This window comes from Protopterus annectens, chromosome 2.part0 (assembly GCF_019279795.1).
Source record: "Protopterus annectens isolate FY-2018-M chromosome 2.part0, PAN1.0, whole genome shotgun sequence".
Lineage (NCBI taxonomy): Eukaryota > Metazoa > Chordata > Ceratodontiformes > Protopteridae > Protopterus > Protopterus annectens.
The window spans coordinates 1,300,398,177-1,300,425,704 of record NC_056728.1 but is presented as its reverse complement, the minus strand read 5'-3'; the positions used below and the strand labels follow the sequence as shown (position 1 = coordinate 1,300,425,704).

The window sequence follows — 27,528 nt, the reverse complement described above, 5'->3', positions numbered from 1 at the left end:
TTGTCCAGCCTTTCCAAGCAATTTCCTATTTGGTATTCCCTCTCTACGATTACCCTGTCCTCTATTGGTCCGTCTTAAATTCAGTTTCCCTGTTACTCTAGCATGTCCAAAGGTCAGTCAATGGTTTCCTCTCCAGTCCAGCTGGTGAATCTGGGAATTTTGAGGCAATGTTACAACTGTCTCATGTACACGGACAACCCTCTCCTCCTCCAAACAGGTTCAAATATATGTGAGAGATGCAACTATTTAGCCAAACTGGAGGCTGAGCTCTCTCATCTCAAAACTGGTGTAACCAGTCAGGAGGAGAAGGTAACCTCACACAACACAATTCCAGTATCACATAGTCCCACCACATCAGCGAACCAAACACATAAATACACAAAACATACTCGAGGCTCTAAATAAAAATCTACCTAAGCAACAGAGACCTCCAAAGCAGACATCCAAGCAAACGCTACCTCAAAACAAAACACACACAACACATAACCCACAATGTCAGTGTGCCAAGCAGCCACAGCCCTTAAGGCTGAATAACACACCTGATACTCTTGTTATAGGTGACTCTATTGTCAGACACACTAACGTCCCGCTCACCAGGCTGAATAAAGAGAAGGTCACGGTGAGCTGCCTGTCGGGTGCTAGGATCCGACACATAACGCAAGCACTCAGGTCACTCCAAAGCAAATACAAATATGACTCAGTCATTGTACATGCTGGTGTGAATGACCTGAGATGTACCTCCCTGGACTACATGAAAAGAGACATAGAGGAGCTCTCTGATCATGTAGCCCAGGCTGGTATGACCCTGACCTTGAGCAGCATCTTACCCTCACCTAGAATGATGCCACAGTACAAAGACAAAATGATCGATTTTAACAATTGGCTAAAATTTTGGTGTCATTCAAAGGGGATCCAGGGTCTGTCAGCCTGGGATGACATGCTCGACAAGCCACGTTGCTTCGCTAGGGACAGCTTGCACCTGTCACCACTGGGCTTTCGGATACTGGCAAAAGCTCTTGCCACCCCCATAGTGCCTTTTTCAGGCAAGGCTCAAAAGTCAAACCCACCCCCATAGACAGCACAAGGAACAAGAAACTAATGGTAATGCTGCTAAACGCCAGAAGTCTTAACCTCAAGATGCACGCACTCGAAGCTCTCCTCAGTATGGAGAACATCGATATCTGTGCAGTGACAGAAACCTGGTTCAAGGCTCCAGAGAGCACCCCAGCACTACCAGGCTATACCTCGTATCATGCTTTTCGGCCCCAAAACCCGGACCGAACCACAAAAGGAAGGGGAGTTTCCATATTTATCAAGGATATCCAAACCTCCAGGTTAGTGGCATTGCATGAAGTATCGGAGACCATCCATGTGCAACTAACAGTGGGCAAGACTGCTTTTCAGTTTATAGCATCCTACAGACCACCCTCTCAAAGTCAGGAATCCCATTCGGCCTTCCTGAAAACATTGGAGAACATGAAGATCTCTCCGAACACCATTATATTGGGCGACTTCAACTACCCAAACATTGACTGGGAGCACTACTCAAGCCCCAGCACCTTAGCCCAAAGATTCCTGGAAATTATAAACTCAAATGCTATGGAACAACTAGTCACCACTCCCACAAGAGGGGACAACATACTAGACCTGATCATTACCAACATGGGGACTCTATGCTCCACACCAGAAGTATATTCCTCATTGGTAAAATCAGACCATAAATTAATTTCACTGGATGTCCACATCCCGACCCCACCCCCAGCCCAGAAAACCACAGTGAAAAACTTCTCAAAAGCGAACTTCTCACTTCTCAAAACCAAAGTGGAATCCTTCAAGGCCCCAGGACCAGTGGAAACTACAGCCCAAACTGCAGAATCCTATATAAATGCATTCTACAGACATCTCCAGGAATGCATGGATCATGCTATCCCAAACAAAACCAAGACCCAATCATCCAAAGGCAGGCGTCCAGTCTGGTGGACCCCTGCCATAAATAAACTGTACAACAGAAGGAGGAAGCTACTACATGATAGAGCAAAATCCCTAATAGGGAAGGCATCTCTGATCAGTACTAGCAAAAAATTACGATTCCTCATAAAATCCTCCAAGGCCAGCTTAGAGAGAAAAATTGCACAGGACACCAAAGACAATCATAAGGCTTTTTTCAGTTATGTTAGAAACCTGGGATGCAACTCCCAGACTTGTTCTGAGTTGATTCTAAATGACAAAAAATACACTGAACCCACAGACATCGCCAATATCTTGGCAGACAGGTTCAGTGCAAACTTCTCCCCCCCAAAAGAGCAAGTATCTATCCTGGCAGAGGGCTGCCTCCCAAACATCTCAGATGCTCAGGTGAAGGCTGCCCTCTCCAAAGCAAAAAACACTGCTTCCATGGGACCAGATGGCGTCCCAGGTTGCGTCCTACATGAACTACAAGAGGAACTAATCCCTCAAATAAAACAGCTATACAATCTCAGCCTCACTACAGGATATGTGCCCACAGAATGGCGTGACAGCAACAGTGGTCCCACTCCACAAAGGTGGAGCCTCTACGGACCCTGGAAACTATCGCCCCATAAGCCTGACTAGCTTAGTCTGCAAGGCTATGGAGAGGATCATCATGGAGCTCATAAACAAAGACATTGGGGACCTACAGACACTAGATCCTATCCAGTTCGGCTTTGTCAAGGGCAGATCCTGCCTTTTGAACCTGGTTGACTTCTTTGAAACAGTCACCAAAGCCATAGATGAAGGGAAGGTAGTCCACACAGCCTATCTGGACCTTGCAAAGGCATTTGACACAATACCCCACTCGGGCATCATAGATAAGCTATCCAGCTTAAATATAAACCACTATGTCACAAGATGGGTCGCAAACTGGCTCAAAGACAGAACCCACAGAGTGAGAGTTGCTGGAGCCATGTCAGACTCGAAACCGGTCACAAGTGGCGTCCCACAGGGTTCTGTCCTGGGACCACTCTTGTTCGGTATATACTTTTCTGAGGTACAGGCAAACGTGGGAGGACTATGGCTCACCAAGTTCAGACGACTGCAAACTGGGCCATAATCAACTCTCCAGCTGACACAAAATCCTTCAAAAGGTCTCACAGAGACAGATAACTGGTGCCAGCGCCATGGTTTAAAGCTAAATGCCAAAAAATGTATAGTCATACCCTTTGGCAAAAACAATGTGCCCACAAATTACCACATAGGCGGAAACCCATTAAGTACAGAGAAAGTTATTAGGGACCTGGGGACCCAAGTTGATAGCAATCTCTCCTTTGAAAACCACGTTGCCAAAGTGGTTAGAAAGACCTTCTACATAGCCCACCTCATCACGAAGGGTTTCACATCTAGATCAAGAGAGGTAATCGTGCCTTTATTCATCCCTCATCAGGCCCATCATAGAATACAATGCCCCTTTTGGGATGTACCTTACCCGACACCTGCAGCAATTAGAAAGACCCCAAAAGTATCTCACCAAGAGGATCAAGGGTCTCAAACAGATGCCATATGCTGCTCGGTTAAAAAAACTCCAGCTCTACTCAGTTGCATACTGCCTACTTCGAGGCGATCTATGCCTGACATACAAAGCTATGTCAAATCCAGAATTAATGGACATGCTCCACCTCAGTAAATCTAAATCCCTTAGAGCCACATGCTCGAGGGACTTGAACCTCAGCACAGAAATAAATAGAAAGTACAGTTTTGTACCTACCATAAATGTAGATGTCCGATAGGAATGCATCTGCAGTCCTTACAAATGGGTTGTCCTGTCGTCAGGCAGCCCTTCGGTCGGCCGGATTCCAAAGTCTGGGTCTGGCTTCGGCTGGTGTCGCCCTTCACCCGACGTCATCGCTGCAGTTTTTCGGGTATAAAGGCATCAGCCAACGCCATTTTCCTCAGTGTTTCTTGCCCCAGATGCCAGGTGCCCTCTTGGATGGCTAAATTTGGATAAATGCCAATGTTTCCAAATAGTAGAGAGCAAACACATAAAATAAGCATGTATGTACATATATACAAACAAATACACCATAATAGATCCCCCCCAAGCTAGCTGAAGGATGGCAAATACCCTAGGAGTACCACAGAGGGGAAGGTGGGTGGGTAATCCTGACTGCAGATGCATTCCTATCAGACATCTACATTTATGGTAGGTACAAAACTGTACTATGTCCTTCAAGGATGCATCTGCAGCCCTTACAAATGGGTAGAATACCATAGCTAAACTAGGGGAGGAGGAAAAAAGTAGAGATTATGGTGTAGTTAGGATCCCTTGCAAAACAGCAGTGGCAAAACCTGCTCGGGATCTAGAGTATAAAGGTAAATTGTAATGCTTGGCAAATGTATGCACGGAGGTCCAAGTAGCAGCCTCTATAATGTCCTTGGTAGCCACTCCTCGTAAGAAAGCTGTGGTAGTGGCTGTAGCCCTTGTGGTGTGAGGCCTGATGTTCTCAGGAGTTTTCCTTCCATGGTCGGAGTAACAAAATTTAATGCAATTTCCTATCCATTTGGAGATTGTCTGTTTAGAAATTGATTTTCCTTCCTTTCCTGTTGCGTATGCTACCAGAAGCTGGTCAGTTTTTCTATTGGACTTGGTCCTGTCCAGGTAGTAGCGTAATTGTCTATGTACATCCAAGGTATGCAAGAGTCTTTCTCCCCTGTTCTGTGGGTTGGGGAAGAATGTAGGTAGGTGGATAGCCTGATTTAAAGACACTTTGGATACCACCTTAGGCATAAATGTAGGATTTGTTCTCATGGACACTCTATCTTGATGGAAGATCAGGAAGGGTTGCACTGCCATTAATGCCTGTAGTTCAGAGACCCTTCTTGCTGAAGTTATTGCCAGCAGGAAAGCAGTCTTCCAGGATAAGTATTGTAATTCTGCTGTTGCTGCTGGTTCGAAAGGGGGAAGTGTCAATTTTTCTAGCACAAAGTTCAAGTCCCATGCTGGCAATGGTGGTTTCCTGGGAGGTTTTACATTTTTAATTCCTCTCAGAAACTGTCTGAGCAGAGGATGAGAGAAGACAGGAGGATCCAAGCTGTATTCTGCTGAAATAGCTGATGCATGTATCTTGATGGAAGAATAGGACAGGCCTGTATGGAAGAGCTCTGCCAAGTACTCCAGGATGTTGGCTATGTTTACCAGTATCACATCTTTTCCCTTTGAAGTACTCCAAATGAGATATCTTTTGCATTTTGCTGCATAATTCTTTCTTGTTGAAGGTCTACGAGCCTCCAGGATTATGTCTTTAACCCTTTGGGATAAATTTGGGTTAATTGCTCTTATGTAATGTTCCAGGCAGTTAGCTGCAGAGTTTTCAGGTTTGGATGCAGGATGTTGTAGTTGTTTTGTGTTAACAGTAATGGGATCAGGGGTAGTGTCCATATTTGTTCCCGAGACATGCTCCTCAGCAATGGGTACCAATGTTGTCTTGGCCAGTCTGGAGCTATCAGAATGATCCTTGGACGTTCCTCTTTGATCTTCAAAAGCACCTTGTGCATCAAAGGAAGTGGTGGGAATGCGATGCTGTCAGGTTTTTCCAACTGAAAGATAGGAGTCCACCTTCCAAGCAAGTGGGTGGTACGTCCTTGTGCAGAATTTCTTTAGCTGGTGATTGAGTGGGGATGCAAATAAGTCTATTTGTGGTAATCCCCATTCTGTTGTGATGGCTTTGAAGATGTCCGGATGCAGCATCCATTCGTGGGCATCTGTGGTAGTTCTGCTTAATATGTCTGCTAGAATGTTTTCTTTTCCGGTACAAAAATTGCTTGTAACTGAATGTTGTAGCTCAGAGCCACATTCCATAGGTCCAGTGCCAGCCGGCATAGAGGATATGAATGTGTGCCTCCCTGTTTGTTGATGTACCACATAACTGTGGTGTTGTCTGTCCTTATCATCAACTGACCTTCTTGGAGAAATGGTCTGAATGACTGGATTGCCAATTTTACTGCCAGCATTTCCTTTAGATTTATGTGCAGGCGCAGCTGGTCTTGAGTCCATAAGCCTTGTATGCACTTGCCCAGCATGTGTGCCCCAACCGAGGTCTGAGGCATCTGTCGTGATGGTTTGGCTTGGTTGACTGTTGCAGAAGGGCAATCCTGTGTTTGATTGACAGGCCTGAGCCCACCATAGGAACTCTTGCTTCAGGCATGGGATTATTGGAATTTTGGTTTCTAGGCTGTGCTTGTGTTGGGACCACAAATTCTTTAGGTACCACTGTAGCTTTCTCATATGCAGTCTGGCATGAGGGACCAGAATTATGCAGGATGCCATGAAGCCTAGGGCTTGTAGTACTTTTCTTGCAGTTAGATGGTTTTGCTTTGTTAATGCCAAGAAGTAGAGAGGTAGTTGCTCTTTCTTTTGCAGTTAGGAATGCCATTTGTTTTGATGTGTCCAGCTCTGCACCCAGAAAGGTTATTCTTTGGGATGGAATCAGCCTTGACTTTTTATATTGACTGTATATCCCAGGGCTTGCAGCAGGTAAATGACTCTTTGTAAGTCTTCTGTTAGCTTGCTTTTGTTGTCCGCTTGTATCAGGCAGTCGTCCAGGTAGGGATAAATTTGGATCCCCTGAAGTCTGCAATGAGCAATTACTGATGCCAGGCATTTCGTGAACACTCTGGGCGCAGTAGATAAGCCAAAGGGCAATGCTGAGAATTGATAATGCTCTGATCCTGCAAGAAATCTGAGGTATCTTCTGCAAATTGGTCGTATGGGGATGTGCAGGTATGTCTCCTTGAGATCTAGAGTTACCAGCCAAGACTCCTTGCCCAGCATGGGAAGAAGCTGCTGTAGGGTCAGCATTTTGAATTTTGGAACAATGAGGAATATGTTTAAAGCGGATAGGTCTAGAATAGGCCTCCATTTGTTCTCTTTTCTTGGTACCAGGAAGAGTCTGGAGTAAAATCCCTTTCCTTGCTCCATAGATGGTACCTTTTCCACAGCTCTCATTCTTAATAATTGAGATATTTGCTTTAGAGCTTCTGCCCTTTGAGTAGGTGGTAGGTTTGGCATTCCTCTCTTTCCTGGTAGAGTATGGAAATGGAACCTGTAACCTTGGTCTATAGTTTGCAAAATCCATTTTTCCCTTGTGATGCAATGCCAGTTCTTTGAAAATAAGGTTAGCTTTCCACCTAAGGGTGCTTCTAGTTGTTCCCTGGTAGGCGGTGCCACAGCCAAGTCACTGTAATTGTGTTGTTGTAGTGGTGGTGGCTGCGTCCGTGCCTCGCTGGTTGTTACCTTGCCACTGGCGTCCCCTGTAGGCACCCCTGGATTGGTTTCTGCCTCTAGAACGCCTATTCCTGCCTCTCTGTGTCTTAGAGGAGTCCGGAAAGGACCAATTCTTGGAGGGCCAGTTCCTGCTAAACCTTGGAGGTTGAACCTGCAAGAAATCTTTCACTGTTTGTACAGATTTCGCCTTCTCTTCCATCTTTTTTAGTACCTGCTGTGCAGGGGAACCAAATAAATTGACCTTGTCCATGGGTGCATCCAAAAGCTTTGATTTGACATGGTCTGGTAATGCCTGTTCTTTCAACCATGCATGTCTCCTAATAACTGTGCCAGTCATGGCTGATCTAAAGGAAGCCTCCAGTGCATCATAGCCACATTTTAAAGAATGGTTACTAACCTGCTGTATGTTATGTACCATTTCCTGAACATATTTTTTATCTAAAGATTCTTCAGAGGACAGCTTTTTAGTTAACTGGTCAAGCATAAACTCTTGATATTGAATCATATGAAATTGGCAGTTCAAAGCCCTAGCTGACAAAGTAGCAGAGGTGTAAACTTTTTTACCCCATCTCTCTAAGGACCTGGATTCCCTTTCAGAGGGGAGGGGGTTTTTAGTAGAAGTAGCTGCTACAGCTTTAGGGCCCTGGGGGATTGTCTCTGGATCTGCAAAAGGAGCCTTGTATAAATGGTGATGAGTGTCCGGGACCCTGTAGAACCTATCGGGCTTAGCAGGAGCCGGAGGTAATGAATCAGGAGCAGTGCAAACATCATTAAATGCATCATCTACAACAGAAAGAACTGGAGGTATAGCTAAAGGCCTATGTTGTGGCAAATGTAAAAAGGTTCTAAGCCTTTTTCTGGAGTCTGAGAAATCTTGGCCCTGCCACTGAAATTGTTCCCTCATAGCATGCAAGGTTTCCCCAAAGGAAAATTCCTCAGGTGGAGAGGCTGAAGGAATGGACTCTTCAGCATCAGAGTCTTCGTAAGGGGAATAAGGAGCCTCAGGAGGGTCTGTATGTTCTGAGTCATCAGAGGAATCATCTGTGGATACTGGCTCAGGGGGCTCTGCTCTAGGCCTCTTTTCTGGAGGTGGGTGAGAGGTCCTGTCTGGATGAGGCTGAGATCCACGAATTAAAGAAATGAGATCCTCAGCCAAAGAAAGCATATGGGAGCTGGTGCTGGGCCTGTGTGAGGGGGGTTTGGCAGGCACCGTTTTTGAAGCTTTGGCTGCTTTAGCCCTGGCAAAGGCCTTAATAGACATGGCTGTGGGAGGCCTAGCAGCTCCACGTGCAGGGGTTGAAATATCCAGGGGAATAGTGTCTGATAATTCCTGAGAAACCGCAACAGAAGGTTGGATTTCAGAAGCCGATTCTACCAGGTTAGAGGAGGCCTCGGTAGAAGGCATGGTTTCGGCTGAAGAAAGAACCGCTTGCTCGGTTTTGGCCGAAACCGAGACACTCGCGGTTTGCTTAATCGTGGTTTCGGCCGAAACCGCGGACCGCGAGTGTCGGTCCTATTCTTTGCGCTTTTTGGTAATTTGCGTTGTTGGAGGATCCGACGGCATAATATAGGCAAAATCAGAGCCGAAAATCTGTTCAGCAAACTCCGACCGACGTCTAAGCATCCGTCGGTTAAAAGAAGCACAGGCTAGACAAGCTGCTACGTCGTGGTCTGGGCCTAAACAATGTATGCAGTAGGAGTGGAAATCTTTATGAGGTATTTGTTTCCCACAAGATATACAGTTATTCACTTTCTCTGACATCGGCTGAGGCAAGAAAGAGTCCCCAACGGGGTACTTAGCTTTTTAGAAGTCTTCAAAGTAGTATTCGGTAGTAGTAATCTCTGGATCTGACCGACCGGCACTTGCGAACAGCTTCTGCTTCGGGCGCCACGCGGCAAGAAAGACTGAGGAAAATGGCGTCGGCTGATGCCTTTATACCCGAAAAACTGCAGCGATGACGTCGGGTGAAGTGCGACACCAGCCGAAGCCGGACCCAGACTTTGGAATCCGGCCGACCGAAGGGCTGCCTGACGACAGGACAACCCATTTGTAAGGACTGCAGATGCATCCTTGAAGGACATCTTGCTGGAGGGACAGGTTCATAACCCAGAGGCTCCCTTCGCTCTGGAATAGAATTCCAGTTCATGTGAGGCAGAGCACCTCACTGAATCTCTTCAAGAAGAATCTCGATAAGTGGATGGGGGATCATAGGTTTGTCCCAGGGATTACTCCTGTGTCACTATTAGACAGAGGCACAGTAAACTAAACCTTAAAAAGGGCGCAGTATACTCAAATCAAGGGGTGGTGTAAGCCATACAGAATCGGGCTAGGCTTATAATTGCCCCAGGGCAGATAGCCTAGTATGAACCTATGAACAGTGAGTGGCGTAAGTATTCATATCATATATTCTCGGTCTCCGACTTTGCAGCAAAAGAAAAAGATGAACTCCCTACTTATATGTCATAAACTTCATTTCCCCTTATCCTATCCCTTTTCCCTTTAACATTCTACCATTGTGAGAACCCTTTTCAAATAAGGGCATCAGAAATGCATACAGTATACCAACAGTGATTTAACCAGCACCATACAAGGACATTAATACCTTCCTATCCATGGAATTCCACCCCCACCTGCCAGACATATATCCCCATCACTGAATTTGCAACTGCTATAGTTCTTTCACACTTAACCTGATAAGTTTTGTATTTTTTTAGTCCAATCCAAGTGTGTATTCTATTACAGAGTCATTCCCTGGGTGCAGTACCATACAGCTAGACTGACTGAAGCGAAACTGCCACCTGGACACCTTTTCAGTCATGTCACTAGCATCCTTTGTTTTGCTCCCCAACTTTGTTGTCATCTATAAAGAACATGATTTGATTTTACATGGTCTGTAGAAAGTCATGTAAGAACATATTAGTAAGGCTGTTCCCATGATCGACTACTGCAACCACCACTTTTCACCTTCCATTTACTCTCCTGATCCAGCACATATTAAATAAATCCTTCATCTAGTCCCTTCTCTTAGTTAATCACTGTCTTTTCACCCTGTCCTGGTCCTTTCAATAGTAACGCTCCATGCTAACCATTGTTATTTTTTGCCTAATGTGCTATTTTCTACATTCAAACTAAGTACCCTGTACTAGCTTGTACTCAGATGAATGCTGTCCTACATTGCTGCCCACTCTTCTAGGAGCACTTAGCAGCACCGCTATGCAGCCCTGAAAATAAAGGTTCTATTCTGCGTCCAGCCATGTTCCGCATTGTACTATACAGAATGTTAGTTTAGCTCTGCCTGACCTCTGCTGAACTATGACAACCATTGTCTGTGGTTCAGTTTATGCATATGTCTTTTGTTACAGACTGTTCTGGCTTTTCCCTCTTCCTGCTGCTACTGGTTAGCTGTGCTTCACTTCCTCTATGCTTCCTCTCCCTTTAGTGATCCCCTGAAGGGTAAGGCTACCACAATTGTTTAAACAAACATGTTCCTTAAATTAACATGAATCATCTAGAAAAGCTGTAAAAAATACTAAGTATGTAAACAATAAGCACAAGAATTCTGATTATGTACTAAGTTTGGAAGAGGACTGTTTATGAGTTCACTTTTGATGAACTATGCTTGTCAAGTTAAGCTGTAACATTTTTATTGCAGTGTAGCTTTGCTATTACACACAATTACTCTGCCTTGTGCTCATCTCAAGGTTGAAAAAATCTTTCACTTCATGTTCCCAGGTGCCAAAAGAATAAATAAATACAAATAACCAAGTAATAATTTACATTCTTCAGAAGTACATTCGAGCACTTAAGGTCACCTTTGCGTAGCAGTGTTTCATAAATTTTGTGTGTTAATGAGAACACAGACTACAAAATACCGGATACTTTTACATTTTTCTGTTGTTTATTTATGTGACCAACAGACTGCAGTCTGCATCTTAGAATGTTAGCTGTGGAATGCAAAAAAGTCAACTATCTGCTGTACTACAAGTTAGAATGTACTTCTTATTGCACTCCAAAAATGCATTCTTATTGCATTCCAAAAATATCAGGGTTCAAATATTTAACTACATGGGTAGATTGAAAATAGTTACAAAAGGACAACAATGATAACAAAAATAGTTCATACGCGTAGGCAGAATGTTATAATCAAGAAACAATGTAATTGTTCTATTTAAGAAAGCCTTCAGTTTACTTTCAGAGCGAGGACTGTAATTTTAATTTAGCTTATTTACTTCTTAACTGGGTAAGCAAACTGGTCCCATTGCAGATGCATTTTAGCCACAAACCTGGTGACAAAAGTAGGTGTAAATTCAATACCCAAGGCCAGTTTAAAGTAGCCCAAACAAAGTACAGTTTTGTACCTACCATAAATGTAGATGTTCGAAGATCCACATTGCTGCAGTCCTTACATATGGGTAGTCCGCTGTCCTCGGTCGGCCCGAATACCAAAGTATAAGGCTGACGTCGGTCAAGGTGCTTAAAACTGACATCAGGACGTCAGGGTACAAAAGTGCATGACCGACGTCATATCCTCAGTCTTTTCTTGCCCCAGATGTCAGAAGGCCCTAAAAAGAAAGGCCAAAACCAAAAGACAGCAAAAAAACAACCAACCACCCCTGCACTAATCCTATTTACAATATTTACAATATTCACAACCCAAACCACACAACCGCCTCTAACTACAGAGGGGAAGGAGGGAGGGTAAATTGGACTGCAGCAATGTGGATCTTCAAACATCTACATTTATGGTAGGTACAAAACTGTACTATGTTCTTCATCTCACATTGCTGCAGTCCTTACATATGGGTAGAATCCCAAAGCAGAGGTAAGAGAGGATGGCAAAACTATAAAGCATTAGGAGCTGCCAAAATGCCCTGTAAAATTGCAGTGGCAAAACCAGCCCTAGATTTAGAGTAAAGTGGAAGGTGGTAATGCTTAGAGAAAGTATGCACTGAACTCCAAGTAGCTGCCTCCAAAATATCTTTAGTTGCCACTCCCCTTAAAAAAGCTGTAGAAGTGGCAGTAGCCCTAGTGGAATGAGGCCTAATCCCAGCTGGAATCTCCTTACCATGATGGGAATAACAGAAAGCAATGCAAAACCCAATCCACTTAGAAATAGTTTGTTTTGAAACAGGCTTGCCCTGAGAACCCAAAGCAAATGAAACAAATAACTGCTGAGACTGCCTGAACCCTTTAGTTCTGCTCAAATAATATCACAACTGCCTGTGTATATCCAAAGTGTGCAAAATCTTTTCCCCTTTATTTTGGGGGTTTGCATAAAAAGTAGGCAAATGAATAGTTTGGTTTAAAGCCACACTAGAAACCACTTTAGGCATAAAGGAAGGATTAGTACGCAAAGATACCCTATCCTTATGGAAAATTAAGAAAGGCTCAACCGCCATAAGGGCCTGTAATTCAGAAACCCTTCTACAGAGGTAATGGCCAACAAAAAAGCAGTCTTCCATGATAAATACTTCAACTCGGCAGTAGCTGCAGGCTCAAAAGGTTGTAGAGTGAGTTTCTCCAACACAAAATTGAGATCCCAAGCAGGAGTAGGAGCTCTCGTGGGGTCTTATATTCTTTGCCCCTCTAAGGAATTGCTTAAACAAAGGATGAGAAAACAATGGTGGGTCACAGTCATAGTAAGCAGAAATTGCTGCAGCATGAACCTTAATAGAGGAGAAGGACAAACCTTTGTCCAGTAACTCAGTAAGATATTGAAGAGACACACTTAAATTAGGCTCAGAAACATCAAATTCCTTTGCTGTACTCCAAAATAAAAATCTCCTCCATTTATCTGCGTACACTTTCCTTGTACTAGGCCTTCTGGCCTCCAAAATAACATTCAAAACTTGTTGTGGAAGCTGAGACCCTCCAGGGTTTAAAACAGAATATGCCAGGCTGTTAGATGTAGAGAGTGAAGTTTGACATTGAGTAAATGACTGTTCTCCTGAGACAGCAGGTGTGGAATCGAAGGCAAAGGCCATGGAGGCTCCCGTATCAGACTTCTCAGTAATGGGTACCAGTGCTGTCGAGGCCAATCTGGAGCTATTAAAATCATCTTTGGCTTGTCCTGTCTGACCTTCAGGAGTACCTTTGGGAAGAGAGGCAGAGGTGGAAAGGCATACACATGAAGATTGCTCCAATTGAATGAGAGAGCATCCACTTTCCAAGCTGTGGGATGAAACCTTTTTGTGCAAAACTTTGGCAGCTGGTAGTTTAGTGGAGAAGCGAACAGATCTATGTCTGGAGTTCCCCATAACACTGTCAATTTCTAAAATACATGCGGATCCAATTTCCACTCGTGGGGATCCATAATTTGTCTGCTCAACACATCTGCTAAGGAGTTCTGTGCTCCCGGCAGAAACCTTGCCTGAAGATTTAGCTGTAAACTGAGAGCAGTCTCCCACAAAATCATTGCTTGTCTGCATAGAGGATAAGAATGCGTTCCCCCTTGCTTGTTGATGTACCACATGACAGTTGTGTTGTCTGTTAGAACCAACACCTGCCCTGGAAGAAGTAAATCCTTGAAAGCTATTAATGCAAATTGGACTGCTAACATCTCCTTCAAGTTGATATGTAGATGTTGAAGTCTGGCAGGCCACGTGTCTTGTACCCACTTTCCATCTAGATGAGCTCCCCAAGCTTTGTCTGAGGCATCTGTCGTTAGAATCTGACTCGCCTCTGGCCGGGTCACAGAGAGTCCCTTGTTTAGGTGACATTCCTGAGCCCACCACAAAAATTCCTTTTGAATGCAAGGTATTATCTGAATGACAGTGTCCATATCTTGGCAGTGCTGTGTCCATACATTTTTGAGATACCATTGTAGCTTCCTCATATGCAGTTTGGCATTGGGAAGCACCAGAATACAAGATGCCATGAACCCCAAGGCTTGAAGGACTGTCCTTGCAGTCAGCCTGGACTGATGAGACAATTGATGGAAGTAAAGAGAAAGATTCTTTGTTTGTCCGGGGTCAAAAGGCCATCTGGGATGCTGTATTCAGTCTCACACCCAGAAAGCACATGTCCTGAGAGGGTACTAGACTGGACTTTATTTCGCTCACAGAATACCCCAGGCATCTTAGCACTGCTATCACATACTGTAAATGATGAAGAAGTTCGTCCTTTCCTTGGGCCAGAATCAGGCAATCGTCCAAATAAGGATAGATCTGTATTCCTCTTAGCCTGAAGAAAGCTATCACTGGAGCCAGAACCTTCGTGAACACTCTGGGCGCAGTAGATAAGCCAAAGGGCAATGCAGAGAACTGATAATGAGAAGTCCCAGCCCGAAAACGCAGATACTTTCTGCAACTGAGCCTGATAGGAACATGAAGGTAAGCCTCCTTGAGATCCAGAGTCACCATCCAGTGATCTTTGCCCAGCAGAGGTAAAAGCTGTTGTAACGTCAACATTTTGAACTTGGGAATGTCCAGATATGTGTTGAGGATAGATAAATCCAAGATTGGTCTCCACGTGTTCCCTTTCTTTGGTACTAGGAACAGGCGAGAATAAAATCCTAGGCCCACTTCTGGCAGAGGGACCGGTTGTATGGCCCTTATTTGAAGTAGCAGAGAAATTTGTTTGTGAGCCTCTAGTCTTTGCTGAGGAGGAACGTCCGGCATGCCTTTGAAAGGAGGCAAGGTATGGAAATAAAACTTGTAACCTCGGTGTATGATATCCAATACCCATTTGTCTTGGGTAATCAAATTCCAATTTTCCTTGAAGAGTGCCAACCTTCCTCCCAAAGGAGCTGCCAGGCAAGAAGGATCTGGCAGCTGAAAAGGTAGGTCATTGGGCCTGTTTACGAAAGGACTGGCCCTGCCCTCACCGAAGATTGTGCAGGTGAACTCGCTGTTCTAGGTCTGAAAGAACTCTGAGCTCTGCGCCTACCACGACTAGATCTACCCCTAGACTGAGAATCATAAGAAGGATACGTCCACCCCTTAGCAGGCCAATTCCTACTAAACTTTGGAGGCTGTACTTGCAAAAAATCTTTAAAAGCCTGCATGGACTTAGCCTTGTCTTCCATTTTCTTCAAGACTGACTCCACAGGTGAACCAAACAACACATCAGACTGTAAAGGAGCATCCAAAATCCTTGTCTTAACATGGTCAGATAAATTCTGATCCCTCAGCCATGCGTGCCTGCGAAGAACTGAACCAGTGGCAGCCACCCTAGACGAGGCCTGTACAGCATCAAAACCACATTGTAAAGAATGCTTACCCACCTGTTCTGAAACATGCACCAAATCTTGTAACTCTTTACACTCAATGCCTTCCGCCAGAGCATCCACCTTAGACTTCAATTGAGAAAGAAGATAGTTTTGATATTTCAACATATGAAACAGGCAATTCAAAGCCCTCATAGCTAGGGTAGAAGATGTATAGACTTTCTTTCCCCATCTATCCAAAGCTCTGGCCTCTTTATCTGGAGGAACCGGATTTTTACAACAGAGGCCTTGACACCCTTAGGTCCCTGACTAACAGTTTCTGGGTCCGCCCTAGGACTCTTATAAAGATATTTATGAGCCTCAGGCACCCTGTAATACCTATCCGGTTTAACAGGAGCAGGAGGCAGAGAATCAGGATTAAGTGAAGCCTCTGCAAACACATCTTCCACAACATCCAGAACAGGAGGTATAGCCAAGGGCCTATGCTGGGGCAAAAGCAAAATTCCCTAAGCCTTTTCCTGGAATCAGAGAAGTCCTGACCTTCCCACTTAAAATGTTCCCTCATGGAATGAAGAGTCTCTGAAAAAGAAAAATCCTCTGGAGGAGAAGCAGAAGGAGTCGAATCATCTGCATCAGAATCAGAATAAGGAGAGTACTCCTGCAAGTCTTCAGCCCAAGACTCAGAAACATCCGAAGCCTGCTCAAAACTCCCCAACTCTGGCTCCACCCTAGGCCTCTTATCAGGAGGGGGCAAAGAACCTCTAATCAGAGTAATCAAATCTTCTGCCATTTTAAGCATGTGCTTCTTGGGCACAGACCCTGCTGCACTAGGAGTGACACCAACAGAAGCTAAACCTGGCCTGCCTGTGGGAGAAGCCTTGGAAACAGAAGGAGAGGGCCTAACCACCCTAGGAAGGGAGGGGAGTACAGTAACTTGGGAAGCCCCTTCAGCCTGACCTGCCTCCTGAAAGGCCACATCCTGCAATATCAAAGTCTCCCCCTGGGACTCCAGAGAAGCCTCCGTCGGAACCACCGGTTCCACTGACGCCTCTAAAGATCCGACGTCCAGAACGGACGACTCTTCTTGCCTGGGTTTAACTGCTTTGTCTTTGCGCTTCTTCGAAGAAGCGGGCGCCGGAGAATCCGACGGCATATTATAATTGCACCGCTTCAAGACCAGCCTAGCACAATCTAACCTTCGCTTAATAGTGCGCTTATTGAACCTAGCACAAAAGCGACACCCAACAACGTCGTGCTCAGGCCCCAAACAAGGAATACACAAAGAATGATAATCCCTATGCGGTATCTGTTTCCCACAAGAAATACAGTTATTCACTTTTTCTGACATCCGGTAAAACACTGAGGCAAGAAAAAAACAAAATATTCCCCAACGGGGTACTTAGCCAACTTTGATTCGGTCTGAAACTCCGAACTCGAAAAATTTCAGAACGCCGAACGGCACTTGCAACGCTGCTTCTGCATCGGACCATGCGGCAAAAAAGACTGAGGATATGACGTCGGTCATACGCTTTTGTACCCTGACGTCCTGATGTCAGTTTTAAGCGCCTTGACCGACGTCAGCCTTATACTTTGGTATTCGGGCCGACCGAGGACAGCGGACTACCCATATGTAAGGACTGCAGCAATGTGAGATGAAGAACATCTAGCATGTTTTAGGGAGATGTTAAGAAACTGGAGGACTCCACAGACCCAAGCAGACATAAAGAGCACTCCAAAACTACAAACAGTAGCTGGTGATCAGGATTTAACCCTCTCAGCTGCAGGAACTTAAAGAACATACACACTGTACACAGGCAGTAGCTGGACGGAACTGAGCCCAAAAGCTGAAAGGAAGAAATACTAACTGCTGAGCTGCAGTAGTGCCCAATGGTCTTGTGTACTGTGATAAAGTAACAGTCATGTTCAGCTCATCAGCCATTGGTTGGTTATTGGTAAAGGCACAATGACAGTGACTAAAACAGCAAGACTTGCTGCTACTTATTTACTAAATATCAGCTTTACAATAGCGATATTTTACTCAGATGTCAAGAAATAGGACACTTGTTTATAAAGCCAGTGCAAATATCTCACTGAATCTACCTTCAATGACATGTACTACTACTTTTTCTTTAAATTAGTTAAAACAGATTACACAAGACAACAACTTACACAGTAAGCTATAACTGAAGGAATGCACCAACTACCAAAAGACCACATGTGCTACTAGTTCTAACATAGTACTGATGTAAAATTAGGAATAACAATGGTATATATGTTATGAGTTAGTGTTGACATAAACTGGTGTGTCCATGAGTGCAAAAGGAGAGATTAACATTATGGTACATTCATTCATTTATTTTCATCGGCTGTTAACTTGAGTAAAAGAGTTACTCCACATTATAGTCTCAACCTGGATAAATTGAAAATAGAAAAATTACAATTACAGATATATCATCAGGTAGAATAATAAAAATACACAATAAAGAGAACAGTTATGTTTAATAACTTAACTGTATTAAACAGCCCCATAACAGGTGTTTTTAAGTATGATTGATAGCTATGTGCTGCTTTACTGAACACGGTGCCATGTACTGCAGTACAAGCAAGCAAGGAAAATGCATTACACAGTCTGGGACTCAAAAGGGAGAATGCTTTACTAGCACACCCCAGGTTTATTACAAGTTATAATAAGACAGCATGATATAGAGAGAGACAAAGCTGTAACTGTTTTTTTGGAGACATTTTTGTCCCTGTGCCTGTTAAACATCAAGCATCCCCTTGAGAAAACATCCATTATATAAGAGAAGCTGTCATTCAAGACACTATGAAGGTTGTCTGTGCTCTTGATGACAGTTCAACAAAGGCATCTTTTTTCTGTTATTATGGCCTAACCTCACACCTGGTGGTGGCTTGAATATTTTTATCACCACCGGGGCCCGCCTATGCACTCTAATCCATGCATGTGTGCTCCCACACGTGAGCCAGCTGGGGCTACTTTACAAGCTTTGGTGGCTACGCCCACATCTTTCTGGCACTGGCTCCCCCTATGAAAGCCCTCCACTTTCCAGACAAGGCCCTGTCATCAGAGCAGCAGCAGTACTAGTCGTAACGGAGCAGAAACCCTCCCCCCTCCCAAGACAGGCACATTCCTCTTCCCTGCCAGTGTCATCAAGCAACTGGGCCTCTAATCAAAGCTGGCCTTATCCCTTCTATGTTAACAGCTCAGGAAGCTGTGAGTGGCTTGCCCAGGGATTCCAGGTGCCCAAAATCGAACAAAAAAAGACCCAAGAATTTCTGCCCAACTCTCGGCCAGTGGCATTCCTACACACACACACACACACACACACACACACACACACACACACACACACACACACACACACACACACACACACACACACACACACACACACAAACACACAAACTCCTGCCTGGCACTTTGGTCTACTTACTTAAATGAAATGACAGAAAAGTATATACTATACTTTAACATTTAGCAGGGCTACCAGTTACTATAGTAATATCAGCACTGTTACAATGAAGGTGTGAACAAATTTAAGGAGACTGAGGACAATGAAAATGTATCTATTCTACATTTTCTTACATCAAGATTACAGAGAAGGGTATCATTAAAAGAAAAGAAAAGTTAAGAGTACACCCAGACATCAGGTACTGATTGGATAAAAAGTTATTTAAAATCATTAAACAAGTCATGGCTAAACCTCTAATGTACATTTTTAAGGGTGGCTAGGAGTCTGCTGAAATTCCAGAAGATGGGAAGTTGGCTAAAGTTAAACTAATCTGTAAGGTCAATGGTCCATGTGATAGCACTAACAGTTATTGACCAATAAGACTTCTGTCATACACTTAGACGGTCAAGGAGTCCATTGATTTGTAAAAAACTACTCGAGGAGCTAAACAAATATGCTACATTAAACATATACCAACAATCATATATAAAAGTTAGATCTATAACCACTTGCAACTGATATTTTTATAACATTATTACAGTGACTCGTGAAAAGAAATTCCATACAGATGAAGCCTTTGTAGACTTCTCATAGGCTTCCGGAAAAGTTAGCCATTACTTCTTGGTAAATAAATTAATTAACATAAGAAGTTTTATCACCCTTGTAAAATTCTGGGGAACACCTTGTTAAGGGTCAAAAAATGTCATACAGAATATATCAGCGGAGTACCCCGAATGCTAATTCTGGGAGCATACCAGTTCAGTTTGTATACACTAGGTAACAATAACATCAGGTGTTTCTCACTATCTGCATACTAACAATATGTAACATGGTGAGGATCACCTTAAACACTGCTTCAACACTCTTTGCAAATGGACTGAAATAAACAGCACAGACATTACCTCAGACATGACTAAGTGTAAGAGTTTTGGTCCATTGTTCTTACAAACCTCCTATAAAGGTAAGCAGTAGAGCAACAGAACAGGCATCTACCTTTAAAGATCTAGCAACATGGGTAGATAGCAAAGTCAGTTTCAGGGATAACAAAGAAAGTGGTGTAAAAGACTGTAATATAGTACTGGGTGAATCAAAAGGTTCATTAAACCTAGGAATGCATACGTTATTAGCTCAATCTGTATCAGTTTCGTCAGACCCAAAATAGAGTAAGATGTCAGTCTCTGGTACCTCTATGAAAACAATTTACAGATCAAGTCAAAGAAAACACAAAGGAGGTATGTGAAAATTATAAATGATTTAAGGAATCTAATATATGAGAGAAAATAGTGAAAAAGCTGGGAATGTTTTCAGTTAAATACAGACATAAATGTGGAGCTCTGATAAAAGTACTTCACTCCAATAAAGATCAATTCCTATTGGGATTAAACAAAAGAGAACACAGTGCACAGACTACACTGGTAAAACTATTGAATAACAACTGAACCATTATCTGATTCGCAGAAAGATTAGTATTATACTGGAACAGGCAGCCTTCAAATGTAGGAAAGTATAAAAATGTAACGACAATCAAAATGGAAACTAACAGGCTACGTGGGAATGACTGTTATTTGAACCAAGCCTGAAAGGGCCTTGTGCCTGAGCCTAAATTTAATACACTGCATTAGAGTATACCTGTATAAACACAGCTAATAACTAAGCAATTTAACACTTGTGCTCTTATTTCATTAACACCAGTTCTCTTATTATTAAGCTGTTCTACATAAATTTAACTGAACAGAGCCTATAGTTACTTTTGTTTTATTTAATTGATGGAAAAATAAGGTATCAACCTGTAGCACACAGACCACACTGACTGAACTCAGAAATTTACAAAAAGGTAAGCTTGTTTGCACCCCTATGATGTCAGAAAGGTGCACAGCAAACTCTGTTATGCACCTTTGAAGGGTGTTATTATCCAGTCTTGTATGGCAGCAAACACAGTAGCCACCACAGAAGCATTCTGACAGCTTTGAAAGGTTCATAGGTGATTAGTAGGCTACAGACACCAAGGGGGTGGGCCTTTGTAAGTCTATCCATGCATCCAAAATATATCTAACAAGTTTTGATAGGAGTTTAATACCTTTACACTGCCCACAGTTGTGAATGTCCCCTTTGTTCTGGTACATTGGTACTAGAGTGCTTATTCTCCAGCCTAATGGACATGCATTTCCTCTCCATACTGTTATGAGTACCCTCTGGAGCCACTCCTGCTCCAAAAGACCCAACATCTTGAATGTACAAACTGAACAGTGTTTTACCTGCATCAAGCAGGGTGCCAGTTCTTCACTTACGACCATGTTTATACTGGCAGCAGTATTTGTGGTTCTTATATGAACAAGCTAGCAAGAATGCCACACGCTCTGGCGCAATTAACCAAGAAAACAAGGGCTAGCCACTTGGTGTAAACATTAGCTACAGGTAACTTAGTCCAACTGACTAATGTTGGTGTGATGCCTGAGCCCATGTAAAACTAGGGAAAATTAATTGGATGACGATGTCAAGGTATTTATGTAGTCGAAATACCAGAATACCACTACGCAGGTGTAACTTGCAAAGGCTACAAGATTTTCAGTTATTATAAATGCTGTCAGCTGAGTTATGGTGACTAACCACATTCAGTGTGGCATGTTTATTAAAATTAGTGAAACACACTGGATGAATTATGAAATGCTGCAATACTATAAAAAGTGTATTGGTCACTTTTTGAAGTAAGTTTAAGTAACAAACTCTTGAAGATTGGTATAAATCTCCTTGCAATATGCAATAACAGATTATACATTTTTCTCTACAAAAGTATGTTGTTCTGACGTTTTATTTTGTTAAGGCACTTTTTCCATGGAGCTGAAAAGTCCTATCATGACAGCCTGAAACCACAATGCCTCACCACCAAAATAATATTTGCATTCTAAACATATCAGTATGAGGTTCTTACTTCTGAGAAAGGCAAGCTATCAACTAGGTCCTGCAGGTGTTTTAACTTACGCTGAATATTAACATATGTGACAATGTAGTGCTGAAATCATAATGCAAGTACAAAGTTGCTCTTGTAAAGAAGTCATTTGTTTTTGCTTATCTAGAATGATTTGCATAAATATGTAAATCTCTGTCTAGTACCTCCTAACCCAGCCACTGGGGATGTACAAGCCAGTGCATTTCTTTGTGCCGGTCCCAAGCCCGGATAAATGGGGAGGGTTGCGTCAGGAAGGGCATCCAGCATAAAACTTCGCCAAATCATTTTCATGCAGACACCAATAAACATTTTTATACCGGATCGGTCGAGGCCCGGGTTAACAACAACCGCCACCAGTACTGTTAGCCTACAGGGTGCTGGCGGAAATTGGGCTACTGTTGGCCGAAGGAGGAGAAGAGGCAGAAGACATGGCCAAAGGCAGGAAGAGAGGAGAAAGGCTAGGACTGTGATAGTGAGGGTTGGAACTTTGAATGTTGGCAGTATGACTGGTATAGGGAGAGAGCTGGCTGATATGATGGACAGAAGAAAAGTTGGTATATTGTGTGTGCAAGAGACCAGATGGAAGGTGAGTAAGGCTAGGTGTATCGGAGGTGGGTTCAAATTGTTTTACCATGGTGTGGATGGGAGGAGAAATGGCGTAGGAGTTATTCTGAAGGAAAAGTATGCTAAGAGTGTTATGGAGGTGAAAAGAGTGTCGGATAGAGTGATGTTTATGAAGCTGGAAATTGATGGTGTAATGATGAATGTTGTTAGTGCATATGCTCCACAAGTTGGGTGTGCAATGGATGAGAAAAAAAAATTTTGGAGTGAATTGGATGAAGTGGTGATGACTGTACCCAAGGGTGAGAGAGTGGTGATTGGAGCAGATTTCAATGGGCATGTTGGTGAAGGGAACAGAGGGGATGAGGAAGTGATAGGTAGGTATGGTGTTAAACAAAGGAATGCAGAAGGTCAGATGGTAGTAGATGTTGCGAAAAGGATGGACATGGCTGTAGTGAATACGTATTTTAACAAGAGAGAGGAACATAGGGTGACATACAAGAGTGGAGGAAGATGCACACAGGTGGATTATATCTTATGTTGGAGGGCCAGTTTGAAGGAGATTGGAGACTGTAAAGTGGTGACCTGAGAAAGTGTAGTTAGGCAGTATAGGATGGTAGTTTGTAGGATGATGTTGGTGATCAAGAAGAGGAGGAGGAGTGTGAGGTCAGCACCAAGGATCAAATGGTGGAAATTGAAAAAGGGTAATTGTGTGGTGGAGTTCAGGGATGAGTTAAGGCAGGCACTGGGTGGCAGTGAAGAGTTACCAAATAGCTGGGTAACTACAGCAGAGCTAGTAAGGGAGACGGCTGGAAAGGTGCTTGGTATCACATCTGGACAGAGGAAGGATGACAAGGAGACATGGTGGTGGAATGAGGAAGTACAGGAGAGTATACAGAGAAAGAGGTTGGCAAAGAAGAAGTGGGATTGTCAGAGAGATGAAGAAAGTAGACAGGAGTATAAGGAGATGAGATGGATGGCAAAGAGAGAGGTGGCGAAGGCTAAGGATAAGGCATATGAAGAGTTGTATGAAAGGTTGGACACTAAGGAGGGAGAAAAGGACCTGTACCGATTGGCTAGACAGAGGGACCGAGCTAGGAAAGATGTGCAGCAGGTAAAGGCCATAAAGGATAATGAGGGAAACATACTCACAAGTGAGGAGAGTGTGTTGAGGAGATGGAAAGAGTACTTTGAGGGGTTGATGAATGAAGAGAATGAGAGGGAGAGAAGGTTGGATGATGTAGGGATAGTAAATCATGAAGTACAATGGATTAGCAAGAAGGAAGTAAGGATAGCTATGAAGAGAATGAATAATGGAAAGGCTGTTGGCCCAGATGACATACCTGTGGAAGCATGGAGGTGTTTAGGTGAAATGGCAGTGGAGTTTTTAACCAGATTGTTTAATGAAATCTTGGAAAGTGAGAGGATGCCTGAGGAATGGAGAAAAAGTGTTTTGGTACCGATTTTTAAGAATAAGGGTGATGTGCAGAGCTGTAGTAACTACAGAGGGATTAAACTGATCAGTCACAGCATGAAGTTTTGGGAAAGAGTAGTGGAAGCAAGGTTAAGAAGGGACGTGATGATTAGTGATCAGCAGTATGGTTTCATGCCGGGAAAGAGCATTACAGATGCGATCTTTGCTCTGAGAGTGTTGATGGAGAAGTACAGAGAATGTCAGAAGGAGTTGCATTGTGTTTTTGTAGACTTAGAGAAAGCATATGACAGGGTGCCTAGAAAGGAGTTGTGGTATTGTATGAGGAAGTCAGGAGTGTCAGAAAAGTAAGAGTGGTACAGGATATGTACGAGGGTAGTGTGACAGCGGTGAAGTCTGCGGTGGGAGTGATGATGTGTTTAAGGTGGAGGTGGGGTTACATCAAGGATCAGCTCTGAGCCCTTTCTTATTTGCAATGGTGATGGACAGGTTGACAGACGAGATCAGACAGGAGTCCCCGTGGACTATGATGTTTGCAGATGACCTTGTGATCTGTAGTGAGAGTAGGGAACAGGTGGAGGAGACCCTGAAGAGGTGGAGATATGCTCTAGAGAGAAGAGGAATGAAGGTCAGCAGGATTAAGACAGAATATATGTGTGTGAATGAGAGGGAGGATAGAGGAATGGTGAGGATGCAAGGAGTAGAGGTGGCAAAGGTGGATGAGTTTAAATACTTGGGGTCAATAGTTCAGAGTAACGGTGAGTGTGGAAGAGAGGTGAAGAAGAGAGTACAGGCAGGGTGGAGTGGGTGGAGAAGAGTGTCAGGAGTGATTTGTGACAGACGAGTACCTGTAACAGTGAAAGGTAAGGTCTACAAGAGGATAGTGAGACCAGCTATGTTATATGGGTTGGAGACACTGGCATTGACAAAAAGGCAGGAGTTTGAGCTGGATGTGGCAGAATTAAAGATGTTAAGATTTGCACTGGGTGTGCCGAGGGTGGACAGGATTAGGAATAAATATATTAGAGGGTCAGCCCAGGTTGGAAGGTTTGGAGACAAAGCCAGAGATGCACGATTACGTTGGTTTGGACATGTGCTGAGGAGGGATGCTGAGTATATTGGGAAAAAGATGCTAAGGATGAAGCTACCACGTAACAGGAAAAGAGGAAGGCCTAAGATAAGGTTTATGGATGTGGTGAGACAGGACATGCAGGTGGTTGGTGTGACAGAACAAGATGCAGAGGACAGGAAGAAATGGAAACAGGTGATCTGCTGTGGCGACTCCTAACGGGAACAGCCGAAAGAAGATGATGACTGTCTAGTACCTCCTGTGAAATTATTTTGTGGCTATGGCTATAGAGAAACTGATTAAATAGTGAAACTAAATAAAAAGCAAGCAACACACTATAATCTTCATTTTTTTCCAAAAATTACTTAACATAAGGAACAAATGGAAATGAAATCAACTGTAAAATAAAGATGCTTCAAAAAGTGAGAAATATACTTCGGTCATTAAGACTTTTTGTTAAAGTCTAATTAAACCAGGTTACAGTAAGCAGACTGCTGCACTGTTTGATGCAGCAAAATATACATCATGCAAACTGGTGTATAAATGTATTTGTAAGGGGACAACAATTTTTCTGGCATTAGGTGCAGACTTAGTGTCCCAGGTTCAAATACAAAATAAACAGGGTGCAAAAGTAAATCAGTAAAGATAGATCCATATCTGAAAGATTTACATATAAATATATATATATATATATATATATATATATATATATATATATATATATATATACAAGTCCAAAAATCTTCCAGTACTATTTAAGAGACATAGGCAGCAAAGTGAATCAAACAGACTTTATTGTGAACACAATCCCCTCCAGACCGGTTTCGCTCAACAGAGCGTCATCAGTGAGTGTCAGAATACGTGAATGCGTACCTTTATATAGTACTAGGTTTCTCATTTAAAGGGTACTATACCCTTTAATTGTAATCACATACATATATTAAATTTGATACATATTTACAAAGTTCCCAAAGAAACTTGTCACTTTGCACAAAATCACATACATATAGTAAATTAACATTTATAATAATATATTTTTTACTTATATGTTATATAAAATATAATACAAAGTGCCATAAATATTATAAAAGAAACCCTGTACTTCACTCAACCTATAACTACAACATCTAAATATATTCACCATCATAATGATGTAGCGCCTATTGCAAACTACATCAATATTGCTAATTTTCTATTTCCCATCTAAAACAAACAAAGATGTAACTATTTCAGAATCTATACATATACATGTACAATTTGTTTACTTATGTATACCATAATGTAAACTATAAAATGTACCTATATCGGAATCGCCAGCAACTAGTGGTCAACTGCCTATGAATCTAACTTAAACTATTACCAATGGTCATTAAGACCTGGTTTAAAAAGTGCTCCCAGATTAATTATCCACCTCCGTTCCTTTTTTGACAATGATTGATGGGCTATAGATTCACTAATTTCATGCATATTAACCTTATCGATACCAACAAATATGAAATGAGATGCAGGATGATTTAATGTATGTTTATATAATGCACTACGCATATGTTTACATTTTATGTCACTGATGTGCAGTGCTATCCTCTGCTTAAAACTACATGAAGTCTGCCCAATGTAGAAAGCTCCACACTGGCAGACTGCCATGTACACAACCCAAGTACTGGTACATTTGATATGGTATCTAATCTCATACACTTTATTAGTGTTTACAGAAGTAAAGGAAGAGGTTTTTGACACCAATTTGCAATATTTGCAATTTCCACAGAACGTGCTGCCTGCACGACCTAATGATCTGGGTACTGTCTTGACAGTTTGTTTTTTAAAACTTGAAAAATACTGTCCAATGGTTTTGCCTCGTCTGTATCCAAACTGACAATGCTGTTTAACCACATTGGAAAAAAATGGGTCATTACTAAATATATGCCAATACTTAGAAATAATTTATTTTATTTTAAAGGTGTTATTTCTATATGTAGTAATGAACCTAACTTCCTGTGGCTTAGATTGGACACTACGTTTACTATACTGTAAAACCTCAGATCTATTCAATTGTTGACCCGCATCATGGGCCTGTTCCACTGTAGATCTATGGTAGCCCCTATCTAAAAATCTCTGTTTTAAGGCTCCTGCTTGTATGTCAAATTCCTCTTGTGTAGAACATATGCGTCTGATCCGTTGAAATTGGGCTGTTGGTATATTTCGGATGACATGGGGAGGGTGGCAACTATTCGCATGCAGCATGGAATTTTTTGAAAAAGGCTTTCTATGTAACGTAGTTACTATAGTACCATCCAAAATTTTGGTAACATGCACATCTAGAAAGTCTACAGTAAATAAATTTATTAAACCTGTAAATTTAATGCCAAATTTGTTGTAATTAAGATATTCCACAAATTGCTGCCATTTGGATGCTGTTCCCTGCCATACTACCCAACAGTCATCCAAATATCTCCGCCACATTAACAGTTCTTTTTTGAAAGCAAAATTTTCATTATATATGTATTCCACCTCAAAAAAGCCCATGAACAGATCTGCATACGTTGGGGCAAAAGTAGCCCCCATCGCTGTTCCCTTACTTTGCAAATACCACTGATTATCAAATTTGAAAACATTATGTTCCAAAACCAACTGTAAAATGTTAATT

At 42.7% G+C, this 27,528-nt stretch overlaps 1 protein-coding gene across 10 annotated transcripts in view; it reads right to left on the bottom strand.

The window, feature by feature from the left end:
- The window catches only part of LOC122793454 (amyloid-beta A4 precursor protein-binding family B member 2-like), a 1,559,346-nt gene that overhangs the window by 495,266 nt on the left and 1,036,552 nt on the right, over positions 1–27,528 (bottom strand). The window lies entirely within an intron of this gene.